The sequence below is a fragment of the Rhipicephalus sanguineus genome, chromosome 8, assembly GCF_013339695.2.
Source record: "Rhipicephalus sanguineus isolate Rsan-2018 chromosome 8, BIME_Rsan_1.4, whole genome shotgun sequence".
Taxonomy (NCBI): domain Eukaryota; kingdom Metazoa; phylum Arthropoda; class Arachnida; order Ixodida; family Ixodidae; genus Rhipicephalus; species Rhipicephalus sanguineus.
The window spans coordinates 52,767,859-52,789,101 of record NC_051183.1 but is presented as its reverse complement, the minus strand read 5'-3'; the positions used below and the strand labels follow the sequence as shown (position 1 = coordinate 52,789,101).

Sequence of the window (21,243 nt, the reverse complement as noted above, 5' to 3'; positions counted from 1 at the left end):
TAGAATAAAATGCACGCATTTAAGTGCGGCGTTTCTGCAGTGTGACGCTTATAAATGCAAAATACAATCAAAAAGCCGTGAAATCACGTTACTATACTTCTTAAACAGATCAAATTTACTGTGCTCTTCATGTTCTCAAGCAATAATTCTTCTGTTTCTCTTGCTTAGCGCTATGATAGCTTCCTATAACTGCTGCCCCATAATATTGTTAATATTATTATGATTATTTGGTTTTGATACACAAAACGCACAGACACAGAGGTAAGGGGCAGGGAAGAGCCGAGAACTGCCCCTTAATATGGCACAACGTTTGCCTGCTCCTTCTGGAAGGGGGATACATAAAGGAAAGAAAAATATGAGAAGAAAAAGAGGAAAGAAAATAGGCAAGAAAAACAAATAACGTAGACGGGGACACACATAAGTTGACACATAGAAAATGTCTATGAATAGAAAGCCAAATCGGTTTTGTTTATAAAAGTTAGTGCGCCTCAATGGGCCTCGTCATGCCGAGCAGCGCATCCTCTCAGGAACAGGCAATCATGAAGTGTCGTGCACTTATGTCCAATTAGTCCATATTCTTTGAGGAGCAGTTCCCGCTGCATAACGAATGTTCATAATTTCAGTCCCATAGGGCAGAAAAGCTGAACTAAACAATGCAGCATGTTTTATTACTCGGTCGGCAGCCTTTGAGAAAACATGTTGAAGAATATTTACCGCAAAAGAAGGCTAGAAATGCGAGAAATTTCAACTCTGTCAAGCTAACTGCTCCTTGAAAGAGGAAAGACATCAAAGCGAAGACAATTCTGTGATATATTTTGGACCTATCTACTCTGCAAGTGCTGCAAAATGCATCTTCTTGTGAGAGAAAATATGTGCAACCAATGCTGTTTTGAAGTTATGCACAGTATTATAATTTTTATGTCACAGATGGAAGGACTTTCACCGACGCCCTTTTATACTCTGCTGGAACTTGCGATGTATTCTACGTTCCTCCGAGAGCTGATCTTCCTAGTGGAGGTAGGTAACTGCGATATCTTGTATTCAGGGTAGAAAGTGTAGCGCAGTTTTTTTTTTAAAGTAAGCGCTTTTACGGCATCGCAATTGCACTTTACCTAAATCAGTAGACTACAACAGGAACTTCATACGCAGGACTCGGAGCGAACGTTTTCGTTAGCGAAAATACTAGGCCCATCGTCATCAACATGGGGGCTATGATATTTGCGATGGAATTGCATGTAGCTGCTTAAAGGGCCCCTCACCAGGCCACATAGCAAATTTTAGTTAGACGCTGGAAGTTGTTGTGTGCCAAATGAAGAGCAGTATGCCGCAAGAATTTTTCAAATCGGTTCATTACGAGCTGAGAAAAGCAATAATTTGTAGCGGCGCGAAACCATGATGCGAGGAGGCTAGTTTCAAACCCTTGCCACTCGCCCCGTGTAGCCTTCGCAAGCCAAATCAGTTCCCTGCCCTCTTCACTTGACACATACGCATGAACACGTCATGCGCATGCATGGTCACGTGCGCATGACGTGCCCGAGCCAGCCCGAGCACGCGAGCAGCTTTGCACGGCCGCTACCTTTTTTTTTATGTAGCGGCCGTGGGCGTTTTGTCGGCGTTCTCTGTGGTGTACTGCCTGTTTCTGCGGGACGGGCATGAAAGTTTAGACATTTGAACGGGCACGAGAGTGGCGGTATCGTGAGCCAGTGCCGCATTAACGTTTACTTGGACGCGGTAGAATAAATGAGCATAATGAGTGCTCGAACGCGCCAGAACATTACTTTTGTTTCCAGGGCTGGCGTCTACTCGATGCGCTAACCGCGGGGACACGAACGCATGGGAAAGGGAGGTACATTAGCCCCGCATCTCGCTGCAATTCACAAAAAAAAAATGAAAAAGACGCACACATTCCTTTTGTGTGTCTCATTATTTCTCTCAAGTTTTATTAATCTATTCAAGCATGAAATTACACAAACTAAACATGTCGTGTCAAATAATTATCGCAGTGGCACGTGCTACTGTTGACGACGTCAGAGCACAGTCGTCTATGGTGACAACAACTCTTGCATTTATTTCATTTCATAAAAATTACACCTACAAACCAACTCCAGATTACCAACTTTTCAAGCACAAGCGGTCCAGAAGAAATCGTTAGCGTCATCAACATGGGGGCTATGATATTTGCGATGGAATTGCATGTAGCTGCTTAAGGAACTAGCACTAATAACAGAAGATCTATCCTTAAATAAAGAGCATGAGTCTTATTTTAGTAAAACCTAGGAGGATTTCAAGAGCTTTTTTGCGCTGTTAGTAACATTATGGATCACCAACTTGCCCAACTAATCGCTCTCTTAAGCGTTTAAAGGTACTGTTAAATAAATTCATGCAGTGAGCAAACACAGACGGTTGAATCTTTAGTTTCATTAGGCAGTCCCTTTTTTAAGCGCGCTTGAAACGTTAGCCTGCTCCCGTACACCATCCTAAAAGCATATCGTGTGTTGCTCTTCTGTTTAATATCTGAATCTATATGAACTAAAATTACCCAAAATTTACGTTTGCCGAACGAGCATTTTCCCCGGTGTATTGCGTCGTGAGCCTACGTGTTCATTCAAGAGTCAAGCAATTTAAAAACTGAATAAATGTTAGCTTCAGCAATCTTCATGGAGATGCGGTGAGCGAAGGAAAGATGCGTCCGAACCAGAAAAATAAACACTTTTTTCTGAAACAGATGATATCCTGCGCAGTAATTGGCTTATTTAATAATGGCTGCCTTATAGTTGTTATCGTCCCAAAGCGACCAAGGCTATAGGCTATGAGAGACACCGTAGCGGAAGGTTCCGCATAATTTCGGCCACCTGGGGTTCTTTAACGTGCATTAACATCGCACGTACAGAAACCTCTAGCCTTTTGCCGCCACCGAAATGCGGCCGCCGTGGCCGGGACCGAATCTGCCACATTGCGGTCAGCAGCCGAGCGCCGATATCACTGAGCCGTCGTGGCGGCTTCCTTCAGGCGGTCAGTGATTCATTGATTGCCTTGCCACTTTCTCCTACAAAGTTTCAAAACGCACTGCCGCTCACGCAGTGACTGAGCGAAAGTGGACGACGTCAGATCAGTTATATTTGCGCCAATCTTGCCACGCAAGCGTCCTTACTCCGATATAGAAAAGGGTGTCATATATGATGTGATTTAACCTCTCAGATGTAAGCATTTCTTCTTTCTGAAAAGTTGTAAAACTCAGTGCAGGAACCGGACTATATACAGAGAAAACTCGTTCTAACGAAGCTACATTTTACGAAATTCCCGATCAAACGAAGAAATTCATATTCCCCGGCATTCGAGCATAGTAGAAAACTCGTTAAATTGAGGCATCATTTTGTCATCAAGGCGAATTAACGAACTAACCTGGTCACTAAACACGATTTAACAAAGTTTTTGCTTAAATAACTAAGGAAAAAGGCGGTGATTTCCTATTAATTGTGGCAGAGACGGGGTTTTCTTTAAGCGGACACTGTAACTACATGGGATTGAAATATCTCAGCGCCCTAGTCACATCCCTAGCTTTATATTTACTGCACTCTTATTCAGGTCCTGTTTAAATGCTGGCCATATCCAGGAAACCAGACAAAATATGTCCGATTTCCTGGCCATATGTAGCCCTTTAAGCGGGGCCTGATTAAGAGCGTAGGCTGCAATCACTGCCCGTACACGGAACAACGGAATCGATAGTCGGCGTTGCTTTCACTTACAGAATGAAACTAGAGACGGTGGTGGTTGCATTCATTACATGGTTTAAGTGGGCAGGCAGATAGCAGTGATTGTCTACTCGCGGCTTTTCGCTCGGCGTACTCGCACAATCACTGTATTCGTTCTCGACTTCATCGCGTGTCAATAACTTGTGATAGCTGCACGTGAATGTCTACGTGGCCCGCGTCGCCCTGACGTGGTGCCTCATATGTCCGGATGACATGGAAAGCGCAATGTCGAGGCTTCCCTCGGAGCGCTGTCGATGACTTTTCACATGCACAGGCGTGGGTTGGAGGCAAAAACAATGGCCTAGTGCGCTACGTTGCAACTTTACACTTTGAAGGACCGAAAAATATCTTTCTCCATTTTACAATGTTCCCGATTTAATGAACTAATTCGAGCCTAGTAGACAACTCGTTCAACTGAGTTTCAACTGTATAGTTAACTATTACGGCGCATCCTAAGAAATGCTTTCGCGGACGTAACATTCAGCAGAAATATTCGTAGTTATTCTGTGGTTCTGAAGGTAGAAAAATATAGACAACAAAGCATACACATATGCGTAAGGCTAGGGTTAATATCTGAAATTTGTGTTTCGGCTGTTACAATAAGTTGCGGTATGTTCATTGAGACTCCAAGATTGACTCCGGATTGATCGATATGTTGATCGCGCAAGGTGATTCTCATATAAAAAAGAACAAGAACGCCGCAATGTTTTTGTAGGGTGTGATTTTTGAAAGTCTATTTTAATTTAGTGATAAAAATGACGACGATAAACATGCAAGGCGTTTCTAGAACACAAAGGAAGGACAAGAAACTCAGCGCACTTTGTGCACTTTTGACCAGCGGATGGCATGCTGTGCTAGCCTAACCTACGTAGCATTATATACCTGGTTTTTAACGCATCCTCTTGGTGGACGCGTATAAACAAGGTGGTTCCGAGATAAATAATAAGCAGTGTTCGAATTTCCACCCAGGTTACCGTTCATTTGCTGCTGATGAATATGTTTGTTCCGCGATTCAGCCGCGGAACTCAAACAGGTCATCTATCGTAAAGCAAACGTGAATTTAATTCATACGACTGATTACCCTAGCGTATGTCGGAAGCATTGCGGAAGCACACCATTAGGTGAACCTCAGCAATAGTATTGAGTTCCTGATTAAAAAAAAAAAGAGTATCGTATCTCATCATATATGTTGCACATCTTAAGCGCTTTCTGCTCCCTCCTCTTGAAATTGATCCGTAACTTGCATTTGGTTCCAGGTTACGAACTATGGGCTGCCGATTACAACGAAGTTTCTGAGACCTGTGTGGATAAGTTTTATGAGTACTCTGAGGGCATGGACGTACGCGGCGTATACACTAGTGAGTGCCCATAAAATGGAAATATTCCGCATTCAAAACAGACGCGTGACGTAACCATCTGTTTAGAGTGGTTGATGCAGAGTTGGTTAATGTTCTTTTACTGCGTCTTGGTTGTCTTTTTTGTAGTGGTTCCAAACGTCCACCACATGTACTGAAAAATAAAACATACTTTCATCTGATATGGAAAGCCTCGGCGATTTCTCTGGCAACCTGCTGCTTGTGATGTGACGGTACCATTGTGTCGTCAAAATTTGTGGAGCATGCATCCACATGGCAATGGTCAGCAAGGGTATATGGGTGGTTTTCAGTGAGTGAGCGTTTGTGCTTTTGTAATCTGATTTTAACAAGCCTTCCGCTCTTCCAAAAATAGGTTTTACCACAAGAGAGTAGTATTTGATACAAAAATCTAACTGCACACTCGAAATATTTAGACAAATGATTCGCCCCGCAACATGGAGCCCTTGCTCCAGAGCCTAGGCGTTTATTTATTTTCGCTCATAGACCAACGTCGTTCGAGGTGAGAAGAGCACAACGTTAGCATCATATCGCATGGTCACATTCTTGATGCGACGCACTAACTTGTGAGCATAACGAATTACAGCAATATTTAAGGTTTTACAGAACGCGACTCTTTTATATTTCCCTTTCATTGCTATTCATGAGAAATCGGCTCGTTTTTCGCAAGCCAGAGCTATAACATTTCCTATTAGGATGCTTGTAGCAACCGATTGATTTGCTCTTCAAATCTGGTTCATGCCAAGTTCACATGAATTGTCCAAGGCTGCTGGTATGAACGAAAAAGCAAGGCTTTTCTTAATGAGCTCAGAATTATTACAAGCAAAATTGAGTAAAGGTTTCAAAGGGTCGGGACGGTACCTCCACCACGCTTGGGAAGGAAGGAATTCTATCACATGGTCGTGGAACTAAAGCGACTTCTCATTGACCATCTCTGCTGTAAAATTCATAACTCCGCCACATTCGCGGCAATCCTTCAAAGATGCACATAATCAAGGCAGTAATAATCAGAATAAAAAATAAACAGAAAATCATCCCCATGTATAAACATATGCAGAAGCAAACCCTTTAGTTGTTCAGCCATTTTTCTATCCACAAAACTGAGGAACATTTCAGTGAGTATCAGAGCGAGTCCGGATCCAATACAGACGACTTTTTTTAAGTGTGGAGCCCTTCAGGTGCCCGGGCTGCCGTATATCACGACACCGCCTCCTGCAAAGGGGCTGAGTAAGACGGATGAGCGAACTCTAAGGCACCTGCAGGCACGTACTCTACTCTGTCCTGCAGTATTAAAGCACTACGATCCGAACATGGATCGGCGGGGCCCACATTGTGAGGAGACCTGCGATATCTTCCACATGGTGTGGGCATGCACTAACAATTCCCACCTGCCCCCTTCGCCTACCCCTTCACGGGAGGCATGGGAGACTGCCCTCCTCAACCGCTCCTCACTGGAGTCTCAATGGGCTCTGGTGCGACGGGCGCGAGACGGACCTCGTCATGCGGTGTCCCAAACTAGGGACGCCGACCATGTAGCGGGGTCGCGCTTTGGCCCCCAAACTCTCTTTCTTTTCCTTTTTATAATGAATGTTTTTCATTATCATCGCGGTATGCTGTCATGGCTTGGAGTAACGCAGGCAAAACCACGTATAGCATAGCAACCTGTAGCATATTGAGCGCGCGCTTGTGCAAAATAGAAGTCTTCTTCCTTTTGTTATTCGATCGCCTTCGTGATGATATTAAGTGCGGAGCACTTTAGGGGCCCGGGCTGTCGTATGCAGTCGTAGCTTGGCGCAACGCAGGGAAAACCACGTGTAAAAATAAAGAAGAAGAGGAAGCAAGCCAGAAGTAGAAATAAAGCTAAAAAATAGAAAGAAAAAGAGAAATAACTAGAAATAAAGAGAGCACGAAGACAGAAAAACTGTAAAAGAGAGAAAAGGAAGGAAGTCAGGAGGAAAGAAAGAGAAACCCGAAGAGAAACAAGGAAGGCTACGCAGCTCCGCACTTCCTTCAAGGTTGGCACCACTAGTATGAATGCGTTGTAGATAAAATGACAAGAGTTCTAAGAAGGATTCTAGGTGTACTAGAATAGGCGTGATAAAGGCGTATTCTTCTTAAATTCAATGATTCCCTTTCGAACGGATGACATTAGATCATCGTGCGGAAGCGAATAATACAGGTCTTCTATGTCTAAGCTCATGGAATGAGAAGTTATCAGGTTTGTATGCCAGAAAAGGTCAACCAAGTTCCAAGAGGTCTAAGCCCTAAAGGGGTCGTCAACATTCGAGGCTCCTATAGAACCTTCATTACCAATTTACATACAGCCTGCATGTAGGTGCAGTAACCCCCCCCAGTGGCGTTGATAATGAAAACTTAAGATGAACCAATGACAAAATAAACATGTTCCCGGAACAAAAAGCATGAAAACGAACATAACGGAGGCATTGCTACCCAGAAGTAAATGCCATGCAGCAGATCTCTTGAACCCAGGAAATGGTTAAGACGAACAGAGAAAGAAGTAAGATGTGACCTGAACCTACTGCTCACTAATCTACCAAAGCACTATACTATGGCTTTCCTTTTTTATTACTCAGCTGTTTTCACGAAAATTGTTAATCAGTAAAAGCAGTAGCTCAATCGTCAGCATTTCCGACATCCGAGCTCTTCAAAAATCAGCCGTGGGCGCAAACATCCTCGCATGTCGCCGCCCACTCCGGCGTGTTATTAAATACGATTTCAGTCTAGATCCACGAGATATGAATCAGTGGTATCCTGTCACCACTGCGGTGCGAGGGCTGACGTAGATCCCTGTTCAAGCACAAGAAAAACACACCAGCCGACTCCGCGCGCCTTAGGCGAATGAAGGGGCTCCGGAGGGCGAGGGGGGCTATGTGGCTCCGCGCTGTACTGCGTACTCCGACCAGCGGGGCGTGGTTCCCAGGCATCAGCACACGGTTCATACCTTAGAACGCGTGGTGTTCTCATCGTTTGCGTTGAAGCCATAGTCCGCGCGAAGGTCTCTTCGCTGGCTGCAGTGGACAGGTTTCTGTACGCCTGAGATTTGTTGAGTTACACCAGGACGCATGTTAATGCTGCTAGGCATGCGTCGTAGAACATCGCAATTTATTTCTTCCTCATTGACTGCCTCGCCCTTGCGTCGAAACTGATTTTTTTTGCTTCCCTCATGGGGCACGCATGTTTGCTTTTCTGTGTTGAATTGCGGTGGCATGCGTGTCAAGATTTTGAAGCGGGGTGTTTCTTCCTGCCTTTTCTTCACAGGCATGGTTATAAAATTCACTTAGGTTAATCGGGCAGCTGGTTTTCGAAACGGTGTTTTTACTGAGTAGTATGCGTTGATGCCTGGCGTAGTAGATGTAGGACAAACACCGGGAAGGAGCGTTATGTGGCGATCTTGAAGAAATTTTCATTTGGGCCTAGTTGACACATAATTCTCTGGTTAAAGTTACACCGCCAACACTCAAGACGCCCCACGAAGACAGCGCTTGTGTGCGCCATATGTTTTCTTCGTGGGGTGTCTTGTGTGTTTGCGCTGTAACTTTAACCTCGTGATGGTCTTGAAGCTTAGTAAACAAACAAACAAAGCACAAATGGGCCCTGGTCGTTTGAAATGCAAGCAATACTTTTTGTCGGTTCACTTTGGTTGCGACTGTTTGGGATGCTGCGTGTGCTGCCGTACAGGCACCGTCTGCCGTACAGGCACCGTCTGCCGTACAGGCACCGTACATGCACCGTAAAGGCACCGTAGACTGGGCACCGAAATGCACGCGAGGCAATGCCACTTGCCGACGCTGGGAACATCTAACTACGTTCCTGTCAAGTCTCTTTATGTCATTTATGCCTGGTGCAGTGCTCGTTTGGCACGCGTTTTCTCGCATACGAACGACAGCGCGAGCACCACGTGGCCAGTAGTGAGGTGAATAGCTCATTCAGGGCCATGGGCTACGTAAGTGTCATAAGCAACCTTACGCTGAGGAAGAATTAAGGAAGGCTTCACCGAGTGGCTCTTTGTGAAGAAGCTTTCAGGGTGACATGAGGCGATCACTTCCTTGCTGAAGTAGAGAATATTTCATTATTTAGGCTAAAAGACGTATTGAAAAAAAATTGACCGACGATTAGGATACTGCCTAATGCGAATTCTGTTGGGGCAAGGGCAACTGTGTGTGAAGTTTTGAATTACCTCAAGGTATGTACTACGTTATAAATAATTATTTTTGTGAAGTAGGGGGTTACCCACTAGGTCAATTATTCGTCTTTCTGCGGATAAGCGAGGTACCCGCTACACATCTGAAAGGTATTATGCGCTTTTGTTGAGACTGAATGTGGCTGATGATGGTGAAGCATTATGGCTGAGCGCTTCGCAATGAGTGGGAAGTAGTGATACAGAACTATGCATGGTACTATCGATACTATCGATAGCTGAGTCACTATCGATGGTAAAAATGCGATGGATAGCGCTATCGATAGTCAATTCTATGGTACTATCTATAGTATAAAATTAACAGCGCGAACTCACTGCAGAATAAACTTGGTTCCCCGCGCGCGTGGTGCATAGGGGAGCCGGAGGAGCAGGCTGAAGGGCAAGAAAGTTGACATGCTTGTGTTCTTCACCAGAGTGTTTGCTGACACATGATCATAAAGTCACACAGTTCTGCTGTAGCGGAAAGGAAGCCATTACATGTGGTGGAACTGCACGGCTTCAAACTTATGTTGCATTTTATGATTCCAAATAAAAAAAAACATCAAGAAATAAGTTTGTTAATTTTAAGGTGTAACTGGTTATTTTTGAATATGTATTTACTGATGGACACATTCCGCCATTTTAACTGCAGATATAATTGATTTCGCTTGCCAAAAATTGCTCATACATTAGGCGAAGCTCACCGTAGGCTATCGCGAATATTTTGACAATATGACCAGCCAGCAGCAGCATCATTATTCACACCTCTATCGATAGTATTGTCACGTGGTTGAGATGATGAAAATGCTGCAGCAAGACTGGGAGATACGGAGCTCTTTATTTAGGCAAACTTGTGCTCAGACAGTCAAAACTCAAAATACAAGCGACACACGCTGCACACTGATAGCGGCCAGAAGAGTTGTCGGCCGTCGGGTAATCTGATCATCGGTGGAACGCGTCGTATTTTATACACCAGTCACCGAACCTTCGAGCGTTATCGATGGTGCTCGCGCAATCGCGCAAGCTCTCGAATAAATTGACTATTCGCATCCTCCGCGTAAGCTTAACAAAATGATTTGAAACAATAGTGAAGCTAAAGGTATTTGTGGGAGAAACCCAACTACATGATAACAAAGCAATGAAAAATCGTAACAGTATTATTGCTAGCAAATAATAACGATGGTACTACCGATTGCACTATCGATAGTTTGTCGATAGTGGTACCATGGATAGTTTGCTTACACTCTCGATAGTTTCAAGGAAACTATCGATGCTAAGGATAGTCAATTTACCGATAGTTCTGCATCACTAGTGGGAAGCCAATAAACCACACATTCGCTGCGCAGTTATCATTGTGTTATTTTACTATTCTGACTCGCTGTATTACATAGTCTATATTAGACTGACTGCCATCATGTGAAGCTTTGCTACAGAAGACGATCACTGTTGAATTCATTCGCGTATACTTGCTCCTCGAAGCCTTAGACGTAGCTGAAGCGCCATTGCGATGTTTATGTCAGAGGGAAAAAAAAGCAGCATGTCATTACTGATTACATTTTCCGCGGGGCCTTGGTGACAATGAAAGCGCTAATGTTCCAGCTCGCTCGTATTGCTTGAGTCACAGGCTCGTTTTGCATGAGGCATTGATGTGCACTTGGGGCAAAGTATTGCCGTCAAGACGCGGCTGATTGGCATTTCGACTCTTCTCCGCAGCCAAATATTCTATGAATACACGTCTGGCGAAATGCTTGAGGCACTTTGTATAAAGTACTCAGATTTAGGTGCACGTTAAAGAACACCAGGTGGCAGAAATTTCGAGAGCCCTCAAGTACAGGATAATCATAATCATATCGTGGTTTTGGGACCTTAAACGACAATGATTATTACTCTGGAGTAAATGCTCAGATATGTTCTCGTATGTATTTGCGCGCGCTTAATTATACGAGTGACGATGCAAAAAAAAAAAACAAAAACGCGAAAAAGAGGCTTTAGTAATGTACGCAGCAGCTTAATTTAAGCAATAACAAAGAAAAATCGACAGGTTTCGCGCATTGCGCGAGTCGGTTTCGTGCGAAGCAGTCAGCGAGTAACTGCATATGCATCATTTTTTTTTTATTTGAGTCAAGTGTTACGATGTGGATCGACGCGTTTTGTAAATGGAGTAGTTAGTTGTGTGCACATCGTGCGCTCACCAGACACGCCGACTACACTGACGTTTAAAGGCTAACTTATGGTGTGACGTAATCTCAGCACTAGTGTTAGAGCAAAGACGTCTGTTTTATTGAAACGAAGCGCTTGCTACTGTGCGATTCCCATTTCGTTTGCAATTCTGTAAATATCATACGTAGAATTAATTGGTTAGCGTATTGCTCCGGAGTCAAGCAACGCTTGAATATTGCTTGCGGTGGTATAGGAGCATAGGGCGGCAAAAATTTGGAGCTCACTCAAACTAATTAAAAAATATATATTTTGCTCTGTGGGCTCACTCAAACTCAGAGTACGATGCGCACGGGGCCCGATTACGATATCGCGTTCTACTATTGAAGGAGAAGCTCAAGCATCCCGCAAGTTCTTACGAGCATAGTCAACATTCAGCATGACGGCAGCAAGTCTGTACTCCCTACAATCCCATGTCTACCCATATAATAATGCCTACCACTTACGAAACCGCTTTGGTTTCAACACGAAGGTGTTTTATGCCGGGGTCGACCAGGACTTTACTGACGTATATCCGTCACGGATATGACATTGGCAAAGGACACACTAACGGATGAGAAAGAGAAAAAAAAAACAGAAGAAAAAGTTCCACCGCCGAGAATCGAGCCCAAGACCTCTCAGTCCGCGACGATAAGCGCCCGGTTCTGTACCGACCACGCCAGGAATTCTTTTGTTTTTGTTAATGCATGAGAATTATGCCTTAAATTATTGCAATCTATTCCAATAGAATTCATCGCTTTAGAATTACTCTCTCATGCACACATGCACAAAGCGGACATAATTTCACACAGTCCGAGGAATCTTCAAAAGTCCGGCAGACAAACACCACGTCACTACAAACGCGCCTTATATCTCTCGTATATGCTCTCTCGCATGATTCTCTCTGTTGGCGGGGCTACGCCGGCGGGGCGATGTCGCCGTCTGCGAGCGGTGAACTGAAGTACTGCGTGATGACACTCACGGGCGCCGATAGAGAGCGATTTGGCGACGACGCAGTAAGAGCATAGAGTAATATAAAAAAGGTTAAGAGAGGACACTCCCGTACCGTAGGCCCCTGCAGCTGATTTGGGTTCGCAGCGCACCAAACGGAAGTGGGGAATCCTAACAGCCGCCTCAGAGATGAGAAATGGAAAAAAAAAATAATTAAGAATGCCGATCTCAGAGGCCATTATTTAGCTATAGGTAAAATTACACGGCCCTCCGAGACCACATCTGTTCGTGTGATTGTCGCGGAGGTCATATACATATACATATATACATATATATATATATATATATATATATATATATATATATTTTTTTTTTTTAACACGTTACTTGCATGCATAAGTAGCTTCGTATAAGCCACAGCGCCAGAGCGGCGAGCACACAATGCCATTGTTTATGCAGACATGACAATCGTTGGGAGAGACAAAACATTTTATTTCAAGTCACATTCTCAGTAAGTACATCTTGGAAAGGCGCAAAGCTCTACCTGTCGTCTCGCGGAATCCTGAACGACTTAGTACGACGCTCCCTCCCTGTCCTGCCGTTGTTGTTGCACAAGTTGATCGTATTTTCTCTGGTCTTCACACAAATTGTCTCCGACGCACTTCTCAGCGCCCTGTCGCGAAAAACAGTCCCAAGCAGTTGCGGCAGTGAAAACAAAGCAACCTTCGGTGCATGAACTACTGAGGCAGTATTTAACGAGAATATTACGTCGTAGCCACGGCCAACGAACACTGTTCTCATTTCTCAAGTTCTGTCTAATTCGGCTCTTAACATAGTCGTGAAGCAAACTGCGAATACCACAAATAACGATTCTAAGCATAACTGCACTCTTTCACACATTTGCACACCCATGCAGTGAATTAGAACTGCGTGTAAGGGCATTGCATGCACAAAGAAAACCTTACGACTCAAGCGGCGACTCATTTTTGGCGCCAAGAAACAATTTCTTCGCTAACGTTCTGCGCAGCATTTCAAGTTGCTATTTCTTAATGCAAAGCAATTCACGAGCATCATACGCGAAGCGTGAAGCACAAAGCTTTCGGCGCTAAAACACAAGTGCGTCAAATGTCAACTTAAAGCTGTAGAGACAAATACATTGCAAAGTAATGAAGGGAAAAAAGAACCTAATGAAGACGTTCTTACCAAGCAGCCGCCAAGCAGAGTGACTTCCCGGCAGAGGATCCCAGCGAATTCCACGGAGCAGGCAGAGCCAATTTTATATGCGTCGCCGCGTCGTGTTGCCGGCAAACCTGACCATATATGGTCATGACAGTTACCAATCGATGATTTCGAGCTGTCCAATCGCAGGTGATAAAGACGGATCTAGAGCCGCACTGCGAGCGAACTGAAGCCACTGCCGCAGCCACATAGCCTGACAAAGAGAAGTAGATGTATCGTGAACCAGAAAAGGTACTGCAGTAGATAACTAGTACGCGCGTTCCCTTGGAAACAGGGAGTGACGTGTTGCCGTCTAACGGCTGGCGGGAAGCTGCGTAGCTCCGCCGCTTATAGGCTCGTGTGTCCACTCTTGTCATTTTCTGTTACTCTATGGTAAGAGCGTCACGATGCCAGTAGGAGCGCTGGCCGCGATAGCTTCGAAGAGTCGCCCTAGACGCAGTTACGTTTTTAAATGCGAATGCATTTCTTAGTCGGGGGTTGTCGTTCGTCCCTGGCCGGCGTGCGCACAGATCTCTCCGCGCGCGCTCCTCCTCGCCCCTAGCAACAGCTGCGCCGCGCATAGCAACCGGAGCAGGTGGTGAGCGGCGGAGGGTAAGGGGGAGGAGGAGCGCGCGGGCGTGTGATGGCGCTCGCATGGCGGAGCAGCGGAGGGTAAGGGAGAGGAGGAGTGTACCCGGTGAGGGCGCTCGCATCGCGGAGCTCGCTCCGCGATACGAGTAGGGGAACTGATATCGCACGCCGTTGCCACGTCTCCCGTTCGAGACGCGTTTCGGTACAAGGACTTGTACACCCTTGCTTACACCGGAGACGGAGTCTTTGTGGTGACCGTGTGCCTCGCGCCCAACCTCGCTCGGGACGCCGTTGCCGCGAAGCTGGACGCGGCTATGGAAAGTGTGCGTGTGCGCTCCAAACCCTCTGATCCCATTGTCTTCGTCGGCGACTTCAACGTTGACGTGCGCAAGAAGAGTGGCGAGTGGCTGGTGGAGTACATGCAGACCAAGCACTCTGCATTGTCTCTTTGCCGCCTCCGACAACACGTGCCCCACTACCATTCACGGGAGTTGCATTGATCTGGTCTTTACGCGAAACTGTGCCGCGCGTATGCTTCTCAAAGACCCTTTGACCGCGCACTTCAGCGGCCACAAGACGGTGATTGTGGCCGTCAGGTACAACGATAACACGAACAGGTGCTGACGTAAGAATAAATAATGCTTACGAGCACACTCTCGTCTCCCTTCATTAATTAATCGCACACTCATCGGGTGCACCCAAATGCAGTCGCATTTCCTCACGATCCCCTTCGGGGAGGTGCGGCTTTTTTTGCCTTTCGCTTCGTGTTAGCGTGTGACGGCCCGTTGTCGGAGTAGTGCAGCGTCCACATGCGCCAACCATGTTTCTTCGCCAACTACTGCTTGGAGTGTGATAGCACCGACCAATAAAACTGCTGCAATGAGTGCCGCAGATAGGCAACGATGTCGACGCGCGATTGTTGTGCCATCGAGGAGCGAGGCAGAGGCCAGCGGGATGTGTAATGCCCTCGCGCATTCGCGGCTCAAGCTATGAATCTCTGCCTCCCGTGTTGCTGAAGCGCAGTTTGGTAGTGTGTGCATGAGCACAGTCGTACGTTTACTTATTTCTAGGGAGCGCACATCGTGCAGTGTCTCTCCTCAATTAACGACGCTTTGAAGGAGACCATATCGAGTACCAGAGTTTATTACGCGCTGGTTGATGCCATCTTTGCGTGGGATTGACGATATGCTGTGTCCAGGTATATGTTAACAACTTCAGCTACCACAACGGTAAATCATAATCATGGGCGTTAGTCGTCGCCATAGGGATGTGCCACTAGACGTCAACTTCGGTGCATCCACGTCAAACGGTGCTATAGCTGCCAAAAACCAATGAGCATAGTACAAACTCTCATGTATCAGTGCACAATAAGCACTACTTCTGTGTAAACATGTTTCGCTTTCGTGTTATACCGATTATTACTATGGAGGGATCAGCCACGATTTTTTTCTACGCCCTGTGAAATTACGGTGTATCATGATCTCCCTGCAGTTTTAAGCGCAGTTCGATGGTACAGCTGTAATTACTAATATTCTTAATAAAACAAAAAGGGCATAAAACAAAAGTCGAAATAAGAACACAGAGGGAAAGTCGCACACTCAGTTGTGAGGAGAAGCCTCACTCAACAAAAATAAAGGGATGATTGAGCGGCGAACAAGGAACGACTGCGTTATTATTACTTTTGATTTCCTCTAAATACCGTGAATTGCCTGGCTCGCCTAGAATAGCGAACAGTAGCTGTCGGCTGCCAAGAATACCCAACAACCAAAGCTAGCCAACATTGATCAGCGCAGTTGGTATTATGCAAATAACTGCAACATGGATCACGCAACCGTTCGGCTCAACAAGAACTGGCGTTTTGCTTTAATTCTCCGTTGCCTAATGGTAGCCTATTAGGAGAACAGTAGCAACCCCGGTGTTGTGTTTGCTCTGATATGCTGGTACCGACAGTTTACTGTATGAATAGGTGAACTATTAGCAATGTTTGTAATATTTGAACAGCCGAGCTCTTTAAGCCAAACGTTAATCCGTGCAGGGCGAACAGTCCGTGCAGGGCGGCCTTAATTTTTATTCCACTAGAGAGTAAGCGAAACAGCCATGGTAAAAGTTACTATTCCTGGGGAAGTTTCGCCACTCACTTAAGTGCGTGCCTGAACACGAGAATTCTTTCAACATGGCAGGTGCTCCGTTACCATCAGTAACAGCCACTTCTGCATAAATTACCAGACTTTAAGGGGAAAAAAATGATGCATGAGCGAAACAGAAACAGCCATCTTGTGTCGAGTGTGCTTTACAAAGAAGTGTGTTGCGTTAATCGCAGAAAGTGCTGACTTAGTGAGTGATAAAGAAGCTGTCTATAGCTGTGCAGAATGTTTCCTGCCTAGTTGATGGTGATTGCAATAACAGACGGAACATTGCAAAATAGACGAGCAGGAAATGTCTGCTCTTGGGCTGGGAGACAAATTAGTTGAGCTATCGGAAACCTGTCTGCGTAATCTCAGTTATTTTCTATGTAGAACGTACTGATGAACGACGTGGAGTTACAGAGTGACACACCCGAAGAGTGCTGTTTCATTCTTTGCACTTTCAGTAGCTGATTTTAATGCACACGGGTGCAGCACAGCATGAGGCAAAGAATGCGGGACCTAGATAGACAGCATCGAATTTTATGTGGTCGCTTTTCACTTTATTGACGTTAATATTATTCTGATAACAATAATAGCATCTGGAGTTCTCCGTCCCAAAACCACCATTTCTTTATGATACGCGCCGTAGTGGAGGGATCCGAAAATTTTGACCACCTGGGGTTCTTTAACATGCACCTCAACCTAAGTACACGGGCCTCAAGCATTTTCGCCTCCATCAAAAATGCAGCCGCCGTAGCCGGAATTCGATCCCACAACCTTCGGGTCAGCAGTCGAGAAACCACCACGGCGGTTTGTTAATAATATTCTAGCTAACATAATAAAAAATTGTGTGGCAGCCACTCAATACGAAAACTGTGCTGTGTGTGTCAATTGGGGAACGTGTGACGTTGAAACGCATGCGCAGAAAGCAGTAATACTCGTCGCCTTACGTGCGTGGTTGCACGTCATCTTTAGCTCCACACTGGCGTCTTTCCAGTGTTGCCCAGATTACTTCATCATTGACCCAAAATCAAAATGAGAGACCGTTGCGTAGAGGCAACAGTGTATAAAAGCCTGCCAAATACAGCTTTCGTGTGCAACTGTACTAGAAAACGTAGAAATTGCAACGTGAAAATTGAACCTTCGTTAACCCAACCATTGCGTTTTAATACGAACATGAACCCATCGTTATGCGCTGTTTATTGTGTCACTGTGCCACTCTGCACTCTGTCAGCAAAATCAGCAACAAGAAAATAGCTACGTACGTTAAAATAAACCCTTTACATAACATTTCGCATGCACGCAACGTTTCGTTTGTAGGTAAATTGAAAAAGTAACGTACGAAGGTAGGCAGCGTTATGTGCTACCAGTTTTGAAACAAAAAATTGGCCGCGTATCTGCGCGCTTCGCTGCAAATGTCGTGTAAAGACGATAGAAGAGGCGCTGTGTGAGATATGGACGCCATCTGGCAATAGGTCGGGAAACATGAGTGCTGTGTTGCGTGCTGGTAGTTCCGGCGCAGCAGCAGGCGAAGACCGGCGGTGACCAACGCGACCGGCGGGGACGCCAGCCAGCCCGAAAACGCGGTTTGGCGCGAAGCGCTGAAGCAGAGAAACGTCCGCACTCAACGAGTACTCTCCACACACTCTTTTATTTACACGTCGCCTGGGTAAAACAGGAACGCCAGAGCGGCGCCCACAACCGGCAGCGTGAAGGTGCCCACAACGCTGCTTTTTCATTTTTTAAATATTTTTTTTCACCTTCTTGGCCTTCTCAAAACTAAAGTTTTTCAACACCAACCCATGGCATTCGTACAGTGCAATACAGAACCGAAACCGAAACACAACAATGAGCTCGTGCGAAGGGCACGGAGGAAGGCAAATTTCAGCGCAGTCGCATTTTCAGCTTTGTTGAAACAGCGCTCACTAGACGATGACGAAGTAAAAGAAGGCACAGGACAGGCAGCGCCTGTCCTGTGCCTTCTTTTACTTCGTCGTCGTCTAGTGAGCGCTGTTTCAACAAAGATGAACGCATACCAACTCGCTCAAGCTTCCATTCTTATGCATTTTCAGCGCAGCTTAAGAAACTAGGGTCCTTAAAATTACGTATGTCTGCATTTTCTATTAAAGGAACACGCCACCTAATACTTACCTAGTGATGTTGCACCTCAGATATGCATGATATTTAATTAGATCGACAACGTTCACAAGTATGAACAGCCGTACCAGTTCAAGACGGCTGGCCCTTGGGCAAGTGGTTCAACTTTGGCCGAGTGGCTGAATCGAGGGACGTGCCGACAAACAGAAAGACAGAAAGACAGACCAAAATTTCTGCGTTTAAGTTCCCCAAGAAAGACTATCGTCTTTAAAAAATTTGGAGGACGCTTGAACTTCGCCTTCAAGAGTAGAACGCGACAGCGTAGTCAGGCCCTGCGCGCATCGTCTTCTCAATTGCTAGCTTCGCTTCGGCTCTCAGCGCCCACCTCCAACGTGTCGTTAGGAAACGAACGACTCTGCGCGTAAGACTGGCCGCTTCAACTGTACTAGAATGTCTACTGCAAGTACAGTTGTTAAAATCGCACGACGTCATAATTCTTCCTTTTGCGAATCATCGAAGGGCCCTATTCGCGTCCGTAAGGCAACACGAGAACCTACGCAGCTGCTCGCATTGTTGATACTTTTGCAGCCGCTGGTTAATAAATATGACTGAGCTCTTTGTAATGGGTGGGCCTTTGAACACCCACTCGTTACGCTATTTACATGTTTTGATGCCTGGCGGGGTTGTGCGCTTCTGCCACGCAATATTAAATGCGTTAAGGCGACTCCTTCCACTACATGACATTCAAACAGGGTTTTTTTTGCCGAAGCAGTTTCAAGCAAAAGCGTATAGATCTCTAGTAGAACACCTGCTTGCCACGCAGACGGCCTGGGTACGAATGTTACTCGGACCGAAGCATTTTATTATCTATTTTATTTGCATTTTTAGTATTAATTTTATTTGCAACGAAGGAGGCCGACGCCGATAGCGGAATTTCTGCGAAGCGATCAATTTAACGCTCTTGCGTTAATAAATGATTACCACTGCAACCTTGTCAGGCGAAAGAAAAGATGTATGATTTTAACACGCATGGATATGATAATGCTGCCGGTCTCACAATGTAAATCTCATAGAAGAAAATCACTAACAAAGTTGGGTACAGTAGATGATTAAGTATAGGCTTCTTATTTATAATTTATTTTATCGGGCGATCTCTTAACGTGGGGACAATTTGAAAATTAGTTGAGCCGTTTCTATTTGTTTCTAAGGGTTTTTGATTGCATTCCAAAAATATTTGCCAGCCCCGCCACGGTGATCTAATGGTTATGGCGCTCGACTTCTGACCCGAAGGTCGCGGGATCGAATCCCGGCCGCGGTGGCTGCATTTCCGATGGAGGCGAAATGTTTGAGGCCTGTGTACCTAGATTTAGGTCACGTTAAAGAACCCCGCGTGGTCGAAATTTCGGGAGCCCTCCACTACGCCATCTCTCATAATCATATCGTGGTTTTGTGACGTTACGCCAAAACAATTATTATTATTTAAATCATTTGTCATACTAAAGCCGTTTTAATATCTTGAGAAGGTTGTTGAGCTGGCGATTGTTTCTTTCGTTTCTTTTTCTAAGAAATTCTGATACGTACACTGAATTGCTGTTAGTTATTTTGGTATTAGCGTTATTGCTTTCCACGCGCTAAGTAATAAACCCTCTTTTTACGCCTTCGTATTATTACTAAACCTTCTTAGCATTACGGGGAAATTAATTATTTTCTTGCCCTTAACAGTTCTAGTGTTTGCGTAAAAGGACATGCTTCCCTCGCGGCGGTTCACGAGAACGATACGCAGCCGCAGCGGTTATCGCTTGTGTGGCCTGAAGCAACAGGTGCTTCACCGCACAGCCGCCACCATCATCACTGCCCTGCCACCTTTTAAATGGCGGCCCACCGGGCCAAATACTATAGTCATTTGCACGCGGAACGCTAGGGAGCACTGCAATCACTTTGCGCTTAGGCTCGAACGGTCATGTGACGTGATATATTTTTTTTTATTTTCGCGGGCACCCATAGTAAGCTGAAAAAGCTAACACTTAAGAAATATAAAGTTAAAGACCGTGTAATCAGGTGTTTGGCTAACCGTAAACAAAACTTACTGGAATTTTTGCCCAGCAGGATTGCTTCAAAAGTGGTTCAATGAATATTGCTTATTTATGTAATTACGCAGAATGCAAAAAAAAAAATAATGGGACTTACGTAACGCAATAGTCAGAATAATGAATTTGGCCGGGCCGTCATAACGTGCGTTGGCGTATTTTAAAACTCTGGCTATGGTTAGCCGGGGAATCCTGTATATATTTGAACACACAGACTGCTGTAAATTGTGTTATCTCTAAGAGCAGTTACATGTTTCCACAATTTCAGATGCCGTGTATTACACACCAATCAAACTATGTTGGTGAAGATCCAGGTCAACTACTTGCGTAACTCTTCAATGGGGTATTTTAAAGGGTACCGAATGAAACGCCGTGTGTACCTAGTGGTGGGTCCATGATGTCTGTCCCAGTTAAATGTCTCCCAGCCGCCTAAATCTCATTAAGGTAATGGTTTGGTCAAGACTGAAAACCAGGCATTTTCGGTTATCCCACAATCATGCATGACCAGTCAAGCGTCATTATTTCTGGTGGTATTGGTGGCAGTGGCACCACCCTTCGGCATACAAAATTGATATTTCGCTAGTCCTTCGTGACGCCGGAATTTGGAAGGAAATACTTCGGATATTGGTACAATGAACTAGCATTTTTATGCTG

The 21,243-nt window shown here is 45.3% G+C and overlaps 1 protein-coding gene across 1 annotated transcript in view; it reads left to right on the top strand.

Moving 5' to 3' along the window:
* LOC119402735 (female-specific histamine-binding protein 2-like) overlaps positions 1-21,243 on the top strand; it is a 571,419-nt gene that overhangs the window by 38,349 nt on the left and 511,827 nt on the right. The window lies entirely within an intron of this gene.